A 24,070-nucleotide genomic window follows, 5' to 3' on the forward strand; every position below is an offset into this window, starting at 1 on the left:
GTGGGTTCCCTTTCATTTTGATGATGGTTCCTTTTGCTGTGCCGAAGCTTTTTTAGTTGGATGCAGTCCCATTTGTTTATTTCTTTCTTTTGTTTCCCTTGCCCTGGGAGATATACTGGTAAAAATATTGCTACAAGAGATATCTGAGATGTTACTGCCTATGTTTTCTTCTAGGATTTTTATGGTTTTACGACTTACATTTAAGTCTTTTATCCAATTTTAGTTTATTATTGTATATGGTGTAAGTTGGTGGTCTAGTTTCTTTTTTTGTTTGTTTTGCATGTAGTCTAATTTTCTGAACATCATTTATTGAAGACACTGTTTTTATTCCATTGTACACTCTTGATTCCTTTGTCAAATATTCATTGACCATAAAAGCATGGGTTGATTTCTGGGCTCTCTGTTCTGTTTTACTGATATATAAGCCTGTTCTTGTGCCAGTACCAGGCTGCTATGATTACAATGACCTTGTAGTATAGTTTGATATCCAGTTGTGATACCTCCAACTTCATTCTTTCTCAAGATTGCCAAGGCAATTTGGGATCAAATATTTTAATTGTTGACAGTATTACGAATGTCCCCCATTTTACTTGTCTTTGCCCTCTTCCACCCAGCTCCTGCCCCACTCCAGGCCTTCATCACACTATTGTCTGTGTCCATGGGCTATGCATATATGCATATATGTTCTTTGGTAAATGTCTTCCTATCCACTCTACTCCCCTTCCCTCTGAGATCTGTCATTCTGTTTCATGCATCTATGCCCCTGGACCTAATTTGTTCATCAGTTAACTTTGTTCATTAGATCCACATATAATGTGGCTTTCTCTGGCTTATTTTGCTTAGCATAATGCTCTCCAGGTCCATCCATGCTGTCGCAAAGGATAAGACTTCCTTCCTTATTACAGCCACATAGTATTCCATTGTGTAAATGTACCACAGCTTTTTTACCTACCCATCTACTGATGGGCACTTCAGGATCAATTTTTAAAACTGTATTCCTAGTTTAATATTTAGGCTGTTATAGAATTTCTTGATTGATCAATACTTTAGAACCAGTAAGTGGTTTGGAGGTTAGCAACATTCTACTATTCACTTTACCATGACCCACCACAGTTAAGGTATCACGGTCTATTTAATTATATGTGGTATTGTTCCTGTTCATATTTTAGTATTTATCACTTGTTATTAAGTTTTATTATTAATCACCTCTACTGATAGCTGATTAATGCAGATAATTATAGCATTTGAAGAGAAAAAAAAGAATATAGAGAACATAGCCAGGCAAATCCTCTCTACTGACAGTTGATTCATGCAATCTTTAGTATTTAAAGAGAAAAAAAGAATACAGAGAACATAACCAAACAAATCCACATGCAATTTTTTAGCTATGCTCTGCTAAAATTTTATATTACAGAACAATTCTAAATTCTGAAACATAGGTCCTGTACTTTGATGGTACTGAAATTACAGCTGTGGTTATAATAAAGTTGGAACGATAACAAGAAACTTCTGCTGCATGGTAGTTCCTTGGTAATGCATTATCAAGAAAATGCATACCCCAGAAGACAAAAATTTCTCAAGATATATTACAAGACCACTTTTCTTCACTGTTAATGCATTGCATACTGACAATATTAAGATCAAGTAAAACTAAATATATAAATGTATTATAATACTAAGAAATTGGCTGCAGGCCCACATCTATTATTTTTAAAAATTCATGAAAGATTAGGAAGATGATCAGAATGTAACTATATTGTCTCTCATATATATATTTTTCATGTAACTGGAAACCTATTAAAACAAATCATCACAAAATCTCTTTTGAAAACAGCGGAAATCATATAATAAAACCATTCTTCAAAAAAAAGAAAACATTTAAGACAATTTTAATGCTCTTACTTAGCAAAATTATAGATTGAGAGAGAATACAACAGTGTACCAGAAAATTGGAAAAGAACAGTTCCTGCCCTCAAGAATCATATCATCTAGTGCACATGTGTCAAACACAAGGCCCGTGGGCCAAATCCATCCCACCAGGCCTTGCAATGTGGCCCACACCGCACTGTCATCACTGCACTCTGCTGCGTTTCCATCACAATGACAGTTAATGACTGTTCAGTAAACCATTCGGCCCGCGATTTAGGCTGGATTTTAGATTTTGGCCCCTTCTCTGATTGAGTTCGACACCCCTAATCTAGTGATTAAGGCAAACAAGTAATTTTATTACAACAAGGTGGATTCATTAATAGCTATAAATCAAAGTATTAGAAGTGACCAAAAGAGGGCCCCAAGAGCTCCATTTGATAGAAGACTCTCTTGGCATTACCTGAATGGTATATTCATCAATGCATACACACAAAAAGTTTCCAAGGTCATGTAACTACAGTTCAGCAGGAAAAATGAAGTCATGCAGGCATTAATCTTGGAACCAAAGTGGTTTAAAGTATTTTTCCACAACCTTCATGATAAGCCAGATAGCATGCTCAGTAAGACTGTAGGCAACATGTCTTTCATGTCAAGGTCTGACTTCTGCATCTTTTTACTGCACATAATGCTCAGTATAAACAAAATAGGTGCTTAATACATACCAATTATGCACTCAAAGCTTGATGAACATGCAAAGTATTTTCACATATAAAAATGGAATTTAAATGCCAGTGACCTTGGTCAGGCGAAAGTATAAATAGAAAATAAATGAAAATTGGAGAAAGCCTATGCCTTTCAATTCATATATTCTGGATGCAAATTCTAGTTCAGTCACTTAATTAGCTAAGTGCCCTTTAGCAGGGTTCCAGTCCTCTTAGACTTTCAACTATTTAGTCATTAAACGGGGATGAGAATATTGATATTAATCCCTTGGGCCCTAGGATCATTATGAGGAATGAGTGAATTAATATACAGTACATATGAAGGTTCCTAACACAGGGCTTGGCCCAATGTAGGATACTCAATAAATGTCAGCCTAATATCCTCGCTAAATATCTGGAATAAAGAAGATTTCCTAACTGGAAAAGACCTTGGAGGGTCTTCTCATCAATATCCCTTTAAGGTATACTGAACTGAAAATATGTGGAAAAGGTTAGTCTATAACTTTCTTTATTTAAGTGGCTTAATCTCCCTTGAGAGCAGGGAAAAGTAGCATTAGTATCAAGCATAAACTTCATTTATTCGTGTATTTGATAATTATATTCCAGATCGGTATCTTTTAAACCTGTGTCTAAGTTTCTGATCTAGATGACTTGATAAGTTCACATATCAACCTTCATTGTTGGAAATGTATCACTTTCTGAAACAACCTTTAGTCTTTGGGCAGATTTAAATATTATTTGATGACCAGAAGCAGAAGAATTTTGAGGGAGTGGGAATGATTTCATTTTGGGGTATGTTGTGTTTAATTCCTCTGAGACATCCAGCTGGACATTCAGACTGAAAGGTCTTGCCAGGAATCTCAGATTAGAAAATCATCGACACACAGGCACTAGAGAAGCAATGAGAGTAAATAAGAAAAAAAGGAAATATGAGTATGTTGGTAAGAACAGAGGACTGAGAACACCAATATTCAAGGAAAGACTAAGGAAGCAAAGCCAGCAAAAGAATTTCTAAAGAAATAATCATAACAGTTGGAAGAAAAGCATAAATGCTATTTAATAAGTCTATGGGGGAGTGGAGTTGGGTTGGGAACAAAAAGGAGTTGTCATTCTAGATAAAATGTCAGAAAAATTAAATAAGATGAAACCTAAATAAAATGTGCTGGGAAAAAAAAAAAAAAAAAAAAAAAAAAAAAAAAAAAGTAATTTTCCCATGGAGAAGTTCAAAGAAAGACAACAGTAAAGAGGCCCCCAAACCATGCTCTCCTGGGAGCTGTCCAGTTGCTCTTTCATGAACTCTCCCAGTGTCAGAAATTTACTATTTTCTAAAATTCTTAATCTTTGGACAGCTCTAACTTTACAAATTTTCTCTCATTTTTGAATCAAAATATTTTTCTCTTTATGTATGTCCAACTGATAAAACATTGTTTTCTAAATATTATATGAAGATAAATTTTCTGATATACCACTTAACCTAATCTGAAAATGTGGGTGTATGTGTGTGTGTGTGTGTGTGTGTGTGTGTGCCATACATGTTTATTTAATGGCTGTCTCCCCCACTGGATTATAAATTCTAAGAACACTCTGCTTTTCAAGTTTCTGCATTAGTATCTGTTTTACAAGTAACTGCACAGTGCCTGACACATAGTTGGTGCTCCATAATTAATGATTAAATGAATAAGTATATTGACAAACAGGGTTTTAAACTCTAGAAGAAATTATTGAGTGAAATTTTAACATTCCTTTCTCTGTGGATCTTTTTTCCCTTAATTTTATCAATATTCACGTAACTTTCTAAATCACTGTAAGAAAGCAAGATAGATTAGGTAGCTCCCAAACTCCCTTCCAAAACTTTGATTCCATGAAAAGCTGACAAAGATTATTTGTAGTGGAAACATCCCATTGGGAAGTCAGGAAACCAGGGTTCCAATTCTGGGTTTGTCCGACTGTCTTTGCCCTTCAGCAAAGCTAGTAGCTACTTTTTTGGGCTTGGGACATCATTTATAGAGGGAGGCTTTTGGATTCTATAAACTCCAAAGTTTTTTTTTTCTGGTTTAAAACTATAATATTATTGGGTTGGATAAACTCGTGTATAAATGTTATAATAAAGTATGTAAAGAAAAATATTTGAAATGGCTACTCATTACTCTAATTATATCATTTCTTCAGGCTTCACATTTTCATTCTTTTCTAGTTATTGTGTATTTACAATAAGCTTATTTTATACCACAATTTTACTTTGTCATATCCACAGTCATTCAGTTTAAAAAAAAAAAAAAACTATCCTGTCATTGTCAACAAAGTGGATCCTCAAATGAAATCACATTGTTGTTTGTTATGACTTTAAATCTTATTCTTCACAAGGGCCTTTCTCTTAGCCCCATCTAGAACGTTTTGTTTCCATTTATAATTTTAGAGCATAATCTACAGTGATAATTACCTTATTGCTATTAAGACTAGTTATCACCCCAATTACTATTCCACTCTACTATATAAGCAACAACTATAATTCAGACCAAGAAAGTTAATCAAGTATACAAAGAGCACATAATACATATACTATGTTCAGTCTGAATGTATGTCTACAGAGATATTGCAGTATACCTCTTATTTTTTTAAAAATAGTCAATCTGTTCCTATTCTTTGCTAACATTGAGTTCTAAAAACAGAATTAAAAAAATACAACATGGCTGTAATACAGAACTCCTCCTCTGTTGCTGTCCCCATATTAAAAACATTTATAACATTCAAGAATAGTGGCCTACTATTCACATTACCATAGAATGTCTGCTGGCTATATTACAGTATTATTACGGTAAAGGTCCATTTACAGATATATTTACTGTTTGCTCAGAAAGGAATTGTCTGAATTTTTTCAGTATAATTAATGTTTTTGTGAGGCTTTGTCATTAACCAGAAAATTAGAAAATTGCAATGTACAATACTTACCAAGTACTGAGCATCTCACTAGCCTTACATTGATGTTCTACAAATGCAACTCAGTGCTGCAAACAGGGCTGCTACATATTCTATTCCTGCCCTGCCCCCAAGAATCCTATTTCTTACAGAGCAAGGAGTCCAGGAGAGATTTGGGTAAGATAAATGTAACAGAATATTTTAGCCTGAATTTAAATTCCTGAAAAAAAACACTTTAGCTCACTTTTGGTTAGGGGCTAGAGTTGTTGTTTTAGTTTTTTAATTCAAAGGAAAAAATATTTGAGCACATAATATTTTTCAGATTTATTTGAATGCTAGTTCTATATCTCATTACTTAAAATTTTTTTATCAAACGAAACAGGAAACTTATAAAAAGCCACTTATGGGAAATCTGTGACATATTCAAAGAATGTTATAGATATTATAGTGTAGTTTGAATAGTATAGTTCTAAATTTGAAGAAATAGGGCATACTTAGGATGTCGAAATATAAATAATTTGAACCAAGATAATTCTCTAACTAGCCTTCTGCTAAGCAGAATGAGTCTCATTTTCCAACAAGTATGATTGACATGCAGTACTGTATGATTAAAACTCAGCTCTGAAGGCAGGGTAAGTGATTCAGCACTTTTCTCCACTTCTTACAAGCTATGTGGCCTTGGTCAAGCTACTCCTTTATAAAAATATGGGTAGTAGTGGTACCTTCCTCTGGAATTATTGCATGATTTAAATGAGGTAATTCATATAAAGTGCTTAGCACAGGCTGGCACATTATAAACACTTGATATTTAATTTTTTTTTTTTTTTTTTGTCTGTAGATCTCCATGAAAAATAAAGACCACAAATGAAAAGTTCTGGCCCCTCACAGTGATCTTATCTGTGACAGTTATGCAGGGGCACAGCCTTAGTACATGATAATATTCAGGGCATAGCAGAGGGAAAATGAAAATGGATAACTCTGAACATGCTACCCGCTCTTCTCCATTGCTCTCTCTCCCTGCTATCATCAGCTTTTCTAGACAGGAAAGGTGGATGCCCTGGTTGATGAGGCCAAGTTCCTGAAAGCTGGGCAAAAGTCCAGAGAGAAAGAGACTCTTCCTGCTGACATTAAGTAGAGCTGAGATTCTTTTACACACATTATTGTTCCCCAGAGGTCTGTCCCTCCTTGGTATTTTCTACACACTCTTCCTGGAGACCTCATCCAGTTAGAAGGCTTCAACTGTGACGTGTACGCTGATGACTCCCAAACTTCTCTCTCTATGCCATAATTCTATGCTGAGCTCCAGACTCAAAGGTACCATTATTTACTTAAATGTCCTCTTGGATATCCCAAGGCATCTCAACTCAAAATGCTTAACATTATGCCTACTCCTCATCTAGATAGATTACAATCGGTTTCAAGATGTTTCTGTATAAATAACATCAGTCATTGTCGCCAGGACCTATTCTTTTTCCTTTTCTTTTCTTTTTTTAACATATTTTATTGATTTTTTTAGAGAGGAAGGGCAAGGGATAGAGTTAGAAACATTGATGAGAGAGAAACATCCATTAGCTGCCTCCTGCACACTCCCTAATGGGTATGTGCCCACAACCAAGGCATATGCCCTTGACCAGAATCAAACCTGGGAACCTTGAGTCCGCAGGCCGACACTATCCACTGAGCCAAACCGGTTAGGGCCAGGACCTATTCTTGACTCTCTTCTCTCTCTCCCCGACTCATTCAGTCTCTAAGACCCATTGGTTCCATCTTCTACCTCTAAATTGTATCTTTTTTTTTCCTCCCTTCTTCAACTTTCTTCCTCAAACTCTCCAGTTCTCATTAAAAATCACTAAAATACCTCTCTAGCTGGTCCCCCTGACTTCCTATTCTGCGCGCCCCCCTCCCCCCAAATGAAACTTATCCTCTATACTGCCACTAGAGGATTTTTCTGAATATCAGAGGAGGATGGACCTCATGTTGGGGAGTACTGAAAGCCTGACGGCAGTAAAATAAATCACACATTTTTTATACAACTTTACTTAGAGTAGTTATAAGAGTGGACATAAACTAGGCACAGAAAAAGGAGACATGATTTGATGTAACAGATACTCTGTTAAAAACTGTGAAGGTTTTGAGATTTTTACCTTACTTACAATCTTACAAGTTAGGCTACCATAGTTTATGGTTGCTGGCAAAAGACATGAGACTCCTGGGTCAGAAACAAAAGACTTTATTACTCATTGGATATCAAGTAGCATAAATGTTAGTCTGTTCCCTTACCCCAAATCCCACAGGTATGATGCAAAGCAGCCCATGTGGATGTTGTACATACACTGGTTTATGGGACCCTGAGCTAAGTGAACCCCAATATGTTATAATGGACTATAAGCAGAACTCCCTTTGCCCTTGAGGAAGACTGTTGTTTTTTATGCTGGACAGTAGGCAAACCTGCCTTGTGAATCAAAGGGAGACAGTTTACTTTTGAAATATCCTTAAAACGATCTTATGGAACAAAAGGGCAGTTAATGTCTTGAGAGACCCATGGAGAATTATCTCCCAGCAGGTAGGCTTTAAATTCAAACCAGCCTCTTGGCATTGCTAGCAGTATGATTTTTATGTTTCCTCACCCAGAATTGAAAATATCATTTACCCCTAACTCACAGCCATTTTATAGTATCAAGTGAAATCACATGCACGAAAGCATTTCTATAAACAATACAGCACTATGTAAATGTACTTATGTGTTCCTCTGAAACACGTTTTGTTGTCTATTATGGAACATAAAGATAGCAGTAATTTCAAATTTTAGAACAAAAAATTAAAGATCAATTAATAAAATACACATTAAATGTCTGAATATGTTCTGGATTATACTTGGGTGGTACATGGTGAAGAGTAAGAAACATTCTTTGATCTCAAGAATTTCAGAGTATGGGAAGAAACTGAGAGAAAGGACAGTTTATGTTAATAGAAGCATAGGATGCCCTATGGTCATCATTGTCTTAATGAAGCTTGGAGAGATCTAAGTAAATTAAATCCAATTTACCAATGAGAAACTAATGACAAAAATGTTCAGTAGCATTCTTTCAGACTTCTAGTTTGGCAAAATACCTTGACAGAAATTTATTATTCCCAGATACAGTTTTTACAAGACCAAGGGAAAATTTTGGGTTGGCATCAGGCATTTTTCTCTTAATAGTCTTACTTCTCCTGGTTGCCACTTTGCCTCTTTGTTCCCCCAAGAACTGCAATGGATTTATTCTTTGTGTAACTTCTAATCTCTCTCAAAGGTCAAGGATTTCCTCTCTCTCTCTCTTTTTTGTATAAAAATGCTAGTGAGAACAAAATTTCCTTTCACCTCTATTTTCTCCCTAATTTCTTTCCCATTGGAATTCCCTACCAAATGCAAAACTTCTCAGTCCTTGACTGTCAGTTATTCAGTCTTATTTTTGTGTCTTTCATTTTACTCCAGTCTGCCATATACTACCTACCCAGTGACCTTGAAGTAGACTTCACAAATACAAAGTGAAGCACTGGCCACAAACCCTCAAGCCCACCGTAAAGACGAGATGTAACCAACTGCTAGGAAAAGATACTACCAAAAGAAAACCCAATCTTCCTAGAATTATAACTTGGACTTTGCTCCAAAATAAAATTTACCACTTAACAATAAGCCTGGTTTTAATTCTACTGGTTGATACTGAAAATCAGTACTGTATAGACCCTAAATTTTTCATTCATTTCATATTTTGTATTGAGTTGAGGAAGAAAAATTGGTCTTTTTCAATAATTTTCACAGTATTCTAGCTCAATAAACTTAGGTCTTAATTATACACATCTCAATGTTCTGGGACAATATAGAAAATAACAGGTCCATTTAATTCAAAGACTATCTTTTGACTCATTGAGGAGTTCCAAAAATACGAAATAGATCCAGAGACATGGAAGCATGCAACAGACATACTTTATATTTCAAAAAAGATATCATATTCAAGGGTTTTAAGAAATGTTTTAAGCATATAGGGATGCTAAGGTATACAATTTAACTCAATATTTTAAAATAAAGGTGACTAAAAAATGCAACTAAGTTTTTGATGATCTAATGAGTTGACTCTTGGTTTTATAATACACATGAGTTTTCTTAATAATCAAATATTTATAAAGTTTTAATTTTGTAAAATCTTCTATAGCAGCAAGCATTTAAAAATTTTAGTTGACCTAGGAGGAATAAAAATAAAATATGTGAATGCATACTGTCTGTACTAAATAGCATTTAAATTTTAGAGCTTTAATTTTAAATGTCATTAAAACCAAGAACAATGGTATCACAATCAAAAGTGTTCCTGAAGGTGAAAAGAAGCAAATCTGGTTCATGATAAATTATGAAAATGGTAATTATGTAGATAAGTATAAATAGCTTTAAATTCCCTAACGAATGATGAGTCAAGTCACTGACAAAAGCAATCAAAGTATATTCCATATGTGATTAACAACACTTAAGTTTGACATTGACAAACATTACTTAATATACAGTAGAACACAAGCATATGTAGTCTCTAAACCTCCAAACTACAGTAAATTGTCCAATATCGGTCAGCATGCTAATTTTATTTTTTTCCTTGATATTTTGCCTAGAATGTATGTATTTTTTAATGCCAAAATACCTTTCAGATGTGGGTCAAAATCAATAGCCTCTCTTTCTATATTTTCCAAAAAGTTCTCTCTGTCTCTCTCACATACACAACATAAACACACACTCAGTTAGATTGAATAAATGACAATGCTTCGCAGGATACTTCCTTATACGCTAAAGAAATATGCAAAAAGACATTTTATCAATAAGAGCTCGTGATCATCTTCCCATTAAATTTATCAAGTACCTATTATGTGCCAGACACGATGCTAAGCACTGGGAATCAATAGAAACATGATACACATAGTTCTTCCTCACAGAGCTTACAGTCTAACAGACTCAGGGAAATGAAATCATATTATTACTCAATTTTAAGCAGAGCTATTTTATATATCAGAAACCTCTGAGCACTTAAATGAAAGAAATTGAGTAAGCTTTAATAGCATTACTATTGCAAACTGTATTAATCATACAACTTGCAAGAAAACAAATTGCTTCACTCCCTCAGACTGACATGTCTAAATCCAATCTCAGTTTATAATTAATATGCCAGCATAAGAAACATAAGCATTTCCAGGGCATTGATAAAACTGACAACAAAATAATTTATCCAACGAACTGAGCTTCTGACATAAGGCCCAGGTCAAACCTCAGTGCAATAGAGTCACAAACCTAGCAATGACACTTGGCATTAGTAAAGCTGGTTTAGGAGAAAAAAATGTTAATGATATATAAAGAAGTTAAACTCCCTAAATAATAAGCCATTATGTCTTCAGTCCTAAAGAGGCCACTGAGAAAAGGTGGTTAGGATTAGCAGAGCAAAATGATGGGAGAGAGAGAGAGAGAGAGAGAGAGAGAGAGAGAGAGAGAGAGAGAGAGAGAGAGAGAGAGTCATTTCATCTATATAGAGATATTTATTTTTTAACATTTTTTTAATTTTATTGATTTCAGAGAGAGGGAGAGGGAGAAATAGAAACATCAATGATGAGAGAGTCATCTATCTATTGTCTCCTGCATGTCCCTTACTGGAGATCTAGCCCACAATCTAGGCATGTGCCCTGACTGGGAATCTAACTGTGACCTCCTGGTTCATGGGGTCAACACTCAACCACTGAGCTACATAGGCAGGCAAGAAACAGTCACTTTAGCAGAAACCGGTTTGGCTCAGTGGATAGAGCATCGGCCTGCGGACTGAAAGGTTCTGGGTTCGATTCCGGTCAAGGGCATGTACCCGGGTTGCAGGCACAGTAGGAGTTGTGCAAGAAGCAGCTGATCGATGATTCTCTCTCATTGATGTTTCTAACTCTCTATCCTCTCCTTTCCTCTCTGTAAAAATTCAATAAAATAAAATAAATTAAAAAATAAAAATAAAAAAGAAACAGTCACTTTAAACTGTAAGACCGCCAGTTAGAGAAAGACAAGTATCACATGACCTCATTTATATATGATATCTAATGAACAGACTGATGAATCTCATACGCCAGTGGTCAACAAACTCATTAGTCAACAGAGCTAAATATCTACAGTACAACGATTGAAATTTCTTTTAAGAGCCAAATTTTTTAAACTTAAATTCCTTCTAATGCATTTCTTCAAAATAGACTCGCCTAGGCCGTGGTATTTTGTGGAAGAGCCACACAAGGGGCCAAAGAGTCACATGTGGCTTGCGAGCTGCATTTTACCAACCACGATCATAGGCCAAAGGAGAGCAGGGAGGGAAGGTTGGAATAGATTAACCAAAGAACTTACATGGGTAACTCTGAGCACAGACAATTGTGAAATTGGTGAAGGCTTGGTCAGGGGGCGAGAGCAGGAAAGAGGGGGTGAATGAGGAGGAAATGGGGGATATTTGTAATACTTTCAATAATAAAGATAAATTAAAAAATAAAATAATAAGCCTAATAAACACACAGATAAACCTTCGTTTTTCAAATCTATCCTCTAGCCTACTCATAATAACTACTTAAGTAAAACAAAAATCTAGATATTGTGGCCAAATTTTTGACATTTAAGTCCTAAAAGGAAACAAATATTGTTAAAATTTCAAAACTGATTTAGAGAGCCAAATATAATGCCTTAATTAAGAAATTTATTCCTTCAAGCTATAGGAAATGAATCAAACTTGTATTAATATATGAGGAACAGATAATGTCTGATTAATACCTGGCGGGGGGGGGGGGGCGGGAATAGCCCTGAAGGGGAGGGGGGGGGGGGAAACATGTCTCTAAACAAAAGACTGGAAAAATAAGCAAAACACATGAATTCTGTGCTCAGATTAAAGAGCCTTTGAGAAAAGTGTTTCGAGTCAGTGGCCAAGTTTGTTAGGCTGTTATTGCAGAGAGAAACCTGTCTGAGCTAAGGGTAGGAGGCCTCCCACCTTTCTGCAGGCATGAATGGATGTTCATGGTGAGAACGCCCTCTAAAGCCTTTCAAATCAAACTAGTCCATGGGCCAGCAGCATTAGCTTTACCTGGAAGCATGTTAGAAATGCAGAATCTCAGGCCCATTCTAGCACAATTCCCCCAGATGGCTTGTGAGCATTTTGAAGTTTAAGAAGCACTAATCTTGCCCTAGCCGGTTTGGCTCAGTGGATAGAGTGCCGGCCCTTGGACTGAAAGGTCCCAGGTTCGATTCCAGTCAAGGGCACATGCCTGGGTTGTGGGCTCAATCCCCAGTGGGGGGCATGCAGGAGGCAGCCAATCAATGATTCTCTCTCATCATTGATGTTTCTATCTCTCCCTCTCCCTTCCTCTCTGAAATCAATAAAAATACTTTTTTTTAAAAAAAAAAGCACTAATCTAAAAGAATAAGGCATTATAGAATTACAAAGCACATTCCAAATATATGGTATCAGTTTAAACTTCTGCATTTCCAGCATCTCCCTTAAACCCTACAAGATACCACCAACTTCAAAGTGAATTCAGCATCAACTGCACAATAAGTCAACATGAAGAAAACTAAATACAGAGAAAAGATTGAACCACTCCTCATTATTATTCAGCTGCTCCAGCTGAGCCCTTTACTGGCAACCAGTCTCACTCCAGATGCCAGCAGGGTTGGAGAATTATGGCTGGAGATGAGAGTCCCTAACTAGCTGTTCTCACATATCTCTTCCCTTCCCCACCCCCCATCAATATGCTCCTTAGCCTGCAAATGGCCTTCAGATATGTCCGTTGACCCACATAATATTTTAACTTTTGAGCTCATTACCATCATTTAAAAATCTGAAACTTTCACATCAAAAAAATCTGCACATCTAAGTTTCCTTCTACAAGTCAGAAAATCTGGCAACACCAGACCTACATTCTGCCATGGCAATAAATGAAGCCAAGGCCCAGCTTTCCCACTTAGAAGTTGGCCAGAATCTCCACCACTCACTATGATATCCCCAACACTGTAGCTGAAGCTGATGTCAGTTATCATTTGTCATCTTCCATTTACTCTGCTTCATTCATTCACATTCCCAGCCGGACTCTGTAAGTGTTTGAATGTGTGACCCATTTAAGGGACTCTAAAAGTTTCATGTCACTGAACTCAAATCCTTCAGCCTATCTGACTTTATCCTTTCATATGTGTAATTCAGGAAAAGAAGCTACTGTTTGTCTTACCCTAAGATTTAATCATAGACCTTGTGAGGTGGAAGGAACCCACTCACTTTAAATATACTACACTATGCTATTTTTCTTCACATCTAATTCCAACTCAGACAGTTTAACTATTTTAACCATTTCTTTTCAGAACTATGCTTCACAGTTACAAACAAGAATTATTAGCAAGTGCAGACACAGCACAATACATTCTTGAACCACTCCTCCAGATTCATTTCAAAATTTCAAGTCATATACAGAAATGGTAAATTCTATGAGGATGGGTGTTTCTGTCTTTTTTTATTTACTGAGACCCCAAATATCTAGAAATTTTTCAATAAATACTTATTGAATAAATGAATAAAAATTCTCAAAAGTTCATACACAGATTTTGAATCAATGTGTTCAATTATCAACAGGTATTTGAAGAGCATTCACTTGCTAGGCTAACTCTATTTTGGTGGTTCATTTTATTTTAGTGACGATGAGAACCAGCCATAAAGAAGAGACATATAACCCTACAAGCCTAAGACTCATGGCCTAACACAACTTGTTTTGCAACAAAACAGCATGATATAAACTGGACAAAATAGCTAAACTGAATTATAAGATTTAGTCTCATTCCATTTCATGTCCCTATATCTGTATTCTTTCGTCATCACCATTCTCAATTGCATAAAGCTGAACAACTTTTACAAATTACGTCTTGAAAAGCATTTATAGAACATTTACTAATATGCCAGATGTCTCTTGACTGCCTAACTAAAAAGTATGTCTTATAGTACTATTACTCTCATGCTGTGATGCTTAGTAGGTCTGAGCACAGGGGAAATTTTTTTAAATTTTTAATTGTCTTGCAAATTTGACTGAAAAAAGAAATATTGCTGCGAAGCTGAGGCTCATAGAAATAAAGTGACTTTCTTGTAGTTCCATGGTTACTTATTGGTAGAACTACAAAAGTTTCTCCAGACCTCTTGCCACTATACCACACTGCTTTCATAATAGTCATTTTCAAAATGTATCTGTTAACCAAAATGCAAGCCAATGAATTTTAACCACCCAGCAAATGATGAGATGAGCAACTATATCTAAGTTTATCAAATAGTAAAATCTAAGTTTTGACCCAATTCTGGTATATTTATAAACACACCAGGTATTTCCAATAATGCTAAACATGTATCTTAGGAAACTACTGTAATATAACATTTCAAGAACTAAAGCTGAAAAATTTTAGGTTAGAAATGTTCCTTAAACTTAGAACTATTCAAAATGGCTTTATGGGGTATGAAATTGCAATGCCCTGTCACTTTGCCCTTGGCCTTTGGATTGACTGACTGAAAGGTACAACATCTACCCCCTTTCTCCTTTACACCATAAAAACAAAGAACTAAAGTTAGAGCTGTTTTTGTTCAATTCAACTCAACTTTCTGAAGAAAATACAAACAAAAGCAGGACCAGGTCACTGGTACTAGTATGTCTGACAGTCATTCTATGAAGAAATTCACTGAACTCTCCAGCACTAACAAATTTGAGCATGGCATTCACTAGACACCTATAGTAAGGTAAAACTAAACTAAGAAAGAAATGATAATAACCAGATTTGTCCACCTTAAATGAATTTAAAACTGTCCATAAACTAATATGAATTTTAAAAAGTGTTCATATTGTTTTCCTCAAATGATCTTTATTGGCTATTTCTGAAGACTTGACTGATCTGAGCAGACATGAATTTACTACGTTAGTACATAGAGCTATATTGCCTGAGTAGACCAAATTTTAGAACCATAAAATGCTTACCCTCTTGAACAATATATTCTAACAAAGTCCCTGTGTCATAACATTACTAGCTTGAGGTTTTGTTAAGATTCCTATGACCACATAACCCTTTTTTTACTCCCCTGCTTTTGTTTACTTTACAACCCATAAAGACAAAGAACATGAAGCCAGAAAAAAACAGAATGAAGCAAACAACCTTGCTTTTCTCATAAAATATGGTCTTTTTCATAATAGAGCAGGAGAGAGCAGGCATATTTCCTTCCTCCAATATTTAAATTCAATTCTCACTGGGTTCTCCAAGAAGGACATTAAAAAATAAAAACTTGGCCAGAATCAAATAAAACTTTGCACAGTTTTTACATATGGATAACTTTAAGTGATGGATTTTTGTTGTTGTTCCAGAAAGAATCTGTCCATCGCCTCAGAAAACTTTATTCCAAAGCAAATACACTTTTCCAAAAATCTTCTGTCATAGTGCCTACTGTGGATACCTTTGTAAATGTGCTTATAAAGAGCTACATAATCTGCAACAGAAAGCCTAAGTATCACTCTGTATTATTAAACTCAACAGAAAGCTCCATGTACAGCAACAGGAGGTCATAGGCAATTATCACTGGAAATTGAAGGGTTTACAATCTCTGTATGACCTTTAAAGGTCAACGCAGTTGCCTATTCACATGCATGCAATTATACAGTGACTAGCTCACAGCAGAAAAAAACCTAAAAATATTTAGTAAAACAAACCTTGCATTCATCAAAAGCTACTTTGCACTCTCTAGGCTTTATCTGAAGAGTCAGCTTTACAGAGCAAAGGGGCTACTTGTCCCCATTTTGTCAAAGTGCTAAATCCAGCCTAGCAGCATAATGGCTAAGAATTCAACATTATCACAATATCCAGTCTCTCTATAAAGAGTTTCAAAAATAAAGATAAATTTAATTGAATGGCTATGTTTGTGCTATTGCTAGGGAAAGGGAGACAGATTTTGCACAGTTACCTTCACTAACTGGCCATTCAGAGGAAATCATAAAACAATTACAGCTACTATGGAGTAATTCAGGAGACTAAAGGAAGTGATTAAGAGGATCTTATCTAATAAAAGCATACTATAAGCTCTGATTCCTTGGTTATCTCTCATACCCCATCGGGATCACTAGGAACAAAATGAAATTCTCCTTATAGTGAATATATCCACTTTTCCTCTGAATCCCAAGTAACCTAAAAGTCTTGTACTTCCTAATGGTCATAACAATCAATTGCCTAAAAAAGGCTAGATTTTCACTGATTCCAGGGACTAAATGGCCTATCACTACAGCAGAGGATGAAATCCAACATATACATGTGGTATATACATTGGAAGTGGGTGGGTTATGAAAACCTAACATAAATTTGGCATATAATATCAATATGTTGCTGGAAAATGTGTTGGTAACACTTGTAAACCAGAAGAGTATGCTCTAATGTAATGCGAGGTTTATGTTTGGACTGTGGAGGTACATATTTAATAAAGACAGCATACAGATATATTCAGTGTTTAAAATATGTTGAAATTCCCAGTCATAGTGTCAATAAACACATCCCAAAGCGTCCCTACATATAGAGGACAAAATTGATTTATTGTGTAGCCTAACAAATAAAAATGTAGTAGGCAGTTAGACAAGCCTGACATAGCAAGGACAAAATACCTCCCAAAAAAAAAAACAAAACTAAAGAGGAAAAATATACTGCATGTAACAGTGGCTCAAACAGTAAAACTCAATTATAAACGACCTTGTTAAACCATGGATACAGCTGTACTGTAGTTCAAATCATGCAATATAGTGAAAAACTACATACCTAACAAGGTACACATTTTTTATAGTTGCCCTCACCTCCTTTGATTCAAACATCAGCATTTTCCATAGGCGCCATTAAAACCATTTGTATACATATATATGCATGTGCAAAGATATAGAGATTAGATAGATATTGCAGAGAAATGTATTTCAATAGTAATTTTCTTCACATTCCAATAAGTCAAACATTCCTCTAAAAACTTCTGTTAAGAATAAGTAGAAGACAAGAATTGTTAGTTATATTTCATTGACAAGGACACTAAACCACTGTGCCCAATGAATAGAATCAGACTTTCTAAAAATTACCCAATAAATCAGTGGTGAATGACAACTAAGAAACAAAAACTAACTTTTAGGTCTCTGGTTGTCATGGCCTTCTTTCCATCTCCCCTGTTTCAGCCTATGCTCTGAACCTAAAGTAAAACCGTTCTCTAAAAAATGACTCATTGTAAAATTATTCCTCCCCTTCCAGTGGTATAGTTCAATATGCTTCAAATACAGTGTTCAAAATAAAGTTAACCAAAGAATTTCTGAACAAAATGGCAAATTCATCATATTACATGGCATTAAAGAAAATCAATGCTTCCTAAGTAAGATGTATCATGTGCAATACTGTGCAAGTATGTGGACCAGATAGATATGAGGTTGATTTAGCTAGTGTGGCCTTCATATCTAGCAACATCTGTGCTAATGTGTTTCTCCTCTTCCTTGTGAGGGAACCCTGCTAATAACAGGTTGATGAATTGCATTTGTAAATGTCAGGCATAGATCAAAGGGTACTATGTTAGAAGCTTATTTTACCTCAGCGTATGGTTTCTCACCAAGGAAACAAAACTGCATTGCACAGTAAAGTTCCTTATTTTTACTTGAATCTTTAATGAACAAAACAGCTGCAGAATAATGCGACTTAATGAGGCATCCCTAATAAAATACTGGAGAAGGAAAAGCATGGGCACTGAACTGTTTGCACTCTGGTTGTTTCATCTTCTCAAATATATTAGAAATAACTGATGACACTTGGAGCATTGCGAGTTTAACACATGCATTAGAGAGGCAAAATGTTCACCAGTTTGCAGCCACAGCTGAACTGGGGCAGGATCTGAGAATACCTTCTCTTAGGGCCCATGATAAGAAATCCTGGGAAATGCTGGAGAGGCACATTTTACCCTTCACATGCAGGGTAATCCATAACCTGTAATTAATGATAATCCAACCCTAAAATACACTCTCAACAGTTCAATGTTCATGAACACATTGTAAAAGGGTCATTTGTTAAAATACTAGATCCGGGACCACTAAGATTTTCTGATAATATACAAAATAAAGTTTATAAAATCTTGTATTACCCCCTACATTTCATTACTTTATAAGTTTTTAAAAAGGAAAAGTAACCACATTTAAAAACAGGCCTTTTTACAGCTGTGTCATCACATTTTATAACTTGGTGGTTAGTAAATACTATAATGTAGACTCTAAGCAATATATAACATTGTTGACATAGATCCATAGGCATCTCAATAAATCTTCATTCTCCAATTTGTCATTGTTAAAGTTAGCTAACATTTTTCAGATTCAAAATCACAAACTCAGAAAACTTCAATTCCCCTTTGGCACAACTTGTAGCCTTAATGTCAAGGTTTTGGTTCTTCTCTAAGAGGCATATGTCATAGCACTGTATGTTAATACATAAGTTTATGCATCCTAAGCTACCAAATTTTATTAAAGTTGTGCAAAAGAATCAAGATTTTCAATTTCAAAAAAATGCCTAATAGAAAGCAAAACACTAAACTGTGCTCTGCCTCTTAAAAGTTGCCATGTCTGAGCATCTGGTTGGTGTGACACTGTTCTCATAGCATACTATCTATAAATAATACAATCCCATTTTTTTGAAAATTCAGAAAACCAAAATAAAATGCGCTTCACTGATGCCCTGTCAATGGCTACTGGTGGCTTTAAAAAATAGGACTCTAAAGAGGTCAATATGCAAACAATTGACCCAGGATGAGAACCAGAACAGAATAAAGTAGGAAAAGAAAAAATTTAATGACATGTGTATGATCCTTCTTAAGGTACTCTAGGTGCCAAGTTTGAAACTGTAAAAGGCTCACCAGTCCGAGAGTACATGTGGAAACAGAGAGGCTGTGGTGAATACCTGTCATCTCAATGCTCTGGTTTCTAAAGCCTTTAGAAGTGTTTTCAGTCTCCTTTGCTAGTTATTGCCACTTAGCACTTTACACAGAAATCTTAAATGACTCAACTGTCTTAACTTGCATTGCTTAATAGAGCAGTTTTAATATGTTAATTGATAACAGTCTGAACATTAATGTCTCAGGCAATCTAGTTGGGAAAGACAGGAACCAGATAATTATCATTCAGTCAATAGTCGTTGAAATTCATCCTGTGCTGAGAGAAGGACTCATACACTGACTGCCTGGAGGGTACTTTTCAGAGTAAAGGTTGCATTCGGGTTTGTTTTGGGTATTTTGTGTTTTGTTGTTGTTTTTGTTTTTTGTTTTTCAAAAAACAACAAAATGCAAGAGGGGATTTAACCCTACCTAGAGGTATTTTCTTTTCTGCCTCTCTTCAGCACAAGGTTGAAGGGAGATAGGCTAGCTAGCCACTGTAGTAACTACACATCTGATTCCAAACGCTTGAGGCAATAGTTTAACGCAGGTCAGGGAGAGAAATGCTGAAGAGCGGAGCGTCGTGTCTGCTGGGGGGGGGGGGGGGGGGGGGGGGGACGGCAGCTCTGCGAGCGCCCACAGTTACTCCTTTTCGAGTGGAGACTAGACAGCCCAGCCTGCAGTCCTGGGAGAAATCGGGCGGCGAGTCTCAAACTTTCCTTTGCAAACGCAGCTTCTGGAAACAACGCGTTCCCCGCTGGCAAGTGAGGCTCACTAGCCTCAAGGAAACCCCTCCAGAGAAGAACCCGGCCCTTTGGGACGGAACGGGCGAAGGGACTGCCAAGCCATGGGGCACTCACTATTAGTGAGATCAGATCGGGGAGGCTTCCACTGGGAAAGAAATGAAAAACCCATTCGTTTCTCCAGGCTGTTAGTTTGGGGCTTGATGTTGTTGTTGTTATTGTTGTTTGGAACGCAGTTGGTAAAAATAATGCTTTTCCTGAAGCTCTCTTGTAATAATATCCTTTATGACAGCTTCATGTCACTCGGGAATAGGGCCTCCGTTGCCAAATGGAAACAACCCTCTCCATAGATGGGGCTGGGGCACTCATCCGGGCGGCTCTTTAGGAAGAGAGTTAGGAGTGGGGAGGTCGCGAGCCTCCTCAAAATGCCCACTGTCTGGAGGCTGGCAGGCAGGCCCGAGGATTAGCTCATCAGAAGTGGACAGAAAGTAGGGGTTTCAGCAGGGAGACCCGGCACCCCGCAATGGTCCTGCCTCGAACGCGACCCCCACTGACTCCCCAGTGAGGAGTCCGAAAGGATGACCCACCCGGCTGGCTCTGGCTGAGAGATCCAGAGAAAACTCGCTTTCCCCCTCGGCCGGGTCTCTCGCAGGGTTCGGAGAAACGGAGCAGAAAAGGAGAGAGAGGGCACCGCGCTCCGAACGCCGTTCGTGCGCTCGGATCCCCTCTCCGCGCCCCTCTCCCCGCGCCCCTGCCCCCGACAGCCCGCGCGGAGCCGCCGGCCGCCCGACCAGCATCGGCTCTCCCCTCTCACCTTCCCCGGGGAGCCCCCGGGCAGATCCGGACCCAGCGGAGGGGAGGAGAGGGCTTCCGAGCCCCGGTCCTCCAGCGGCCCCCCGAGTCCCCCCACCCTAACCCCCGGGCCCGCACCTACCTGCAGCCCGGCTCCCCGGTGGCGGCAACACCTAGCGACGCTCCTGCAGCTCCCGCGGGCCCGCGCCAACCTTATCGCTCTCGCATCGCTTCCGAAAGGCCACTCCGCCGGCCCCGGCCAGGGGCATAGGGACCCGGCGTCCGGCGGGCGGCGCTCGGTGCAGGGCTGGGGAGTGCGGTCCGGAGCGTGTGCGCGCGCGTGTGTGCGTTTTCCTCCTCCGATGGCACGGAGGCTCAGCGATCTCTTGGCATTTACAACCGGAATCCCCTTGAAGCGGATGGAAGGTGGAGCGAGTGAGCCTCGCTTCTTTTTCCTCCCTTCTATACCGCGGCGTCAAAGTAACCAAAAATAAAAAATAAAAATAAATGCGTTTCCCGAGGACAAGCCGACGTCCCGCAGCCCTCGGCGCCCGCGGCCGCCCGCCCGCCGTCGCCGCCGGCTGCGCGCGGTGCGCTCGGCTCCCCCGCGGCGAGGATCCAGGCGGTCTGGCAGCAACTACCACCCTCGCTCCATCTCCGGTGTGTTTGCTTTTAACGCCGAGTGCGGACTTTTCCTCTCGCCTCACGTCGTCTCTGCCTCACACACACACACACACACACACACACACACTCCCACACGGCTGCTCCGTGCCTTCTCCCGCCCTCCCTGTGGCTCTCCGGGAACGGGCAATTGGACGGAACGGTTCACCTTCAGGAAAGCAGCAGCCTCTGCCGCGCACCTCTCCGTTCTCCGGCTCCCGCGGGTCCAGGCGGAGCTGCTGGGAGGTTCTGGGCAGGAGGGAGGAGAGGCTCTGGGCTCGGCAGGCCGCCTCTGCCCCGCGAGCCGCCGGGTTCCTGGGTGCGTGCGGGCGCCGGTGCCCCCGCCGTTGGCAGAGAGGTCCCAGCTGGTGCTCTCCCGGAGACTTAGCGTGAGTCCAATTAGCAGCACCTCGCGGCCAGCTGCAGCCCCTCGACCCCTCCTGCAAGCGCTGCGGGCTCAGCCCCACGCAGCCCAGCCGCGGCCCCTCCGGGCATGCTGGGCTGGAAGGAAGGGAAGTCGCCTCTGCCCCCCTTAAACCCAGCACCCGGCACCGTCACCTCCGAGAAGGTGTGTAAGTTCCAGCATCCAACAGGAGTGAGCAAACTGTGCCACTTCGCTGAAGGCGGGGGAGGGGACCGAGGAAACCAATCCGATTACTGGAGGAAACAATGTATACGGTTTAGTAATCAAACCCGCCTCTCCTAAGCGCTGTCCAGTCCAAAGACACCGGTGGTACCTTTTTAAAGTCACCGTGAAGGGCAGAACCCCCCTGTCCAACCACACCCCTCACTCCACCCAGCCCCGGTTGTCCAAAGGGGTCCAGAGGCTGGCCTCCTGGTTCAGTGCAAGGAGAACGCAGAGAGAGAGAATGGGTCCCAACACTGCAGGTTGAGCTAAGCAGTGAAATGGGATGGCAAGACCAAACAATGCTGCCTCCCTCCGTCTGCCTCCCAAGCGCCAGTTCCGTTAGCAGCCGCAGCTGCTGCTCAGAGCAAACTGCGGACCTGCAGGAAAAGACAAGACAGTAAAAAATTGAAGGGCGGCAATGGCTATAAAAGCTGGACTGTGTCTCCCTCTAGAGGAAGTATCGGGTTAGGAGGCTTTACTGGCTGTAACTAGGATTGCAATTTCTCCACAAAGGAAAAAAAAAAACAGCAGTATCTGGTTTCAGAGAATTTTGCATTTTTACCAGTTCCAAGCTATAATGGTTTTGGAGAGACAGTTTGCACTGCAGCGCTAGGTAACCAGAGTCCTTGGTAAAAGGACCTTGTGCTATTTACAGAAATGTAATAGCAAGATCCTGGAAGGTCATGTCCTTACAGGTTAGATCAAACTGGAAATTGCTTTAAGGTGAATGCATATGAGCTCAAAGGAAGGGTCTTTTTAGGCTCACTTTGATCAGCTTCGGCGATGAGCAAAATCTTAATCTAGTGATTAGAAGTTATGCAAAATGAATAAGTACTAATAATGGATTTAGAAAAAAAGAATTATCTGAAGCAAAGAAACAAGAGGCTGATCCAGGAAATCTTACAAACCCTTTACAGCTAAGGCTATCTCAAAGATTTTGCTTTGGAGCCAATATTTTATACATCTTATTCAACTAGACTAGTAATTATCTAAGTAACTAAATTCTTTCAGCTCTAGTTTTGTGCTTTCATAGCTCTGGTTCACGGAAATCATTGACAAAAAAGGTATCAGATGTTGTCCACACAGGCTCTAAAATTAACAGCATTAGTAGGGCCCTGGCAAGGGTGGCTGTGTTGGTTGGAGCATCCTCAGGTACACCAAAAGATTGGGGGTTCATTCCAAGACACATACCTAGATTGTGTCTTCCATTCCCAGTGGGGGTGCCTATGGGAGGCAAGCAATTGATGTTTCTCTCTCACTCTAATTCTCTCTTTTAAAAAATCAATTTAAAAAACACATATCCACCCTAGCTGGTTTTGCTCAGTGAGTAGAGCAGCGTTTTTCAACCACTGTTCCGCGGCACACTAGTGTGCCGCGAGATGTTGCCTGGTGTGCCGTAGGTGCAGACAAGACAAGAATTTTATAAGTTTTCACTATTTTGTTTACTTAATATTTCATAATAAAGTAATTATAAAATACTTTCTTTGTGTTTATTTGATTCCTATTCAAGAGAATTATATATAGTCAATATAGGCACAGAGTTAAATTTTTTAACATTTTCTAATGGTGGTGTGCCTCGTGATTTTTTTCATGAAACAAGTGTGCCTTTGCCCAAAAAAGGTTGAAAAACACTGGAGTAGAGTATCACCCTACAGACCGCAGTCCTGGGTTCGATTCCTGTCAAGGGCATCTGCCTGTGTTGATGGCTCAGTCCCCAGTAGGGAGCATGCAGAAGGCAATCAATCAATGATTCTCTCTCATCATAGATATTTCTACCAGTACCTCTTT

The 24,070-nt window shown here is 38.8% G+C and overlaps 1 protein-coding gene across 2 annotated transcripts in view; it reads right to left on the minus strand.

Moving 5' to 3' along the window:
- Positions 1-21,497, minus strand: part of TAFA2 (TAFA chemokine like family member 2) — a 430,659-nt gene extending 409,162 nt beyond the window's left edge. For both annotated transcript variants that reach the window (XR_006742860.1, XM_036457629.2), the window contains exon 1: positions 21,137-21,497. The gene's annotated coding sequence lies outside the window, so the exon portion shown is untranslated. The remainder of the gene's footprint in view (positions 1-21,136) is intronic.
- Positions 21,498-24,070: the final 2,573 nt, after the last annotated feature.

This window comes from Pipistrellus kuhlii, unplaced genomic scaffold, assembly GCF_014108245.1.
Source record: "Pipistrellus kuhlii isolate mPipKuh1 unplaced genomic scaffold, mPipKuh1.p scaffold_m20_p_3, whole genome shotgun sequence".
NCBI lineage: Eukaryota > Metazoa > Chordata > Mammalia > Chiroptera > Vespertilionidae > Pipistrellus > Pipistrellus kuhlii.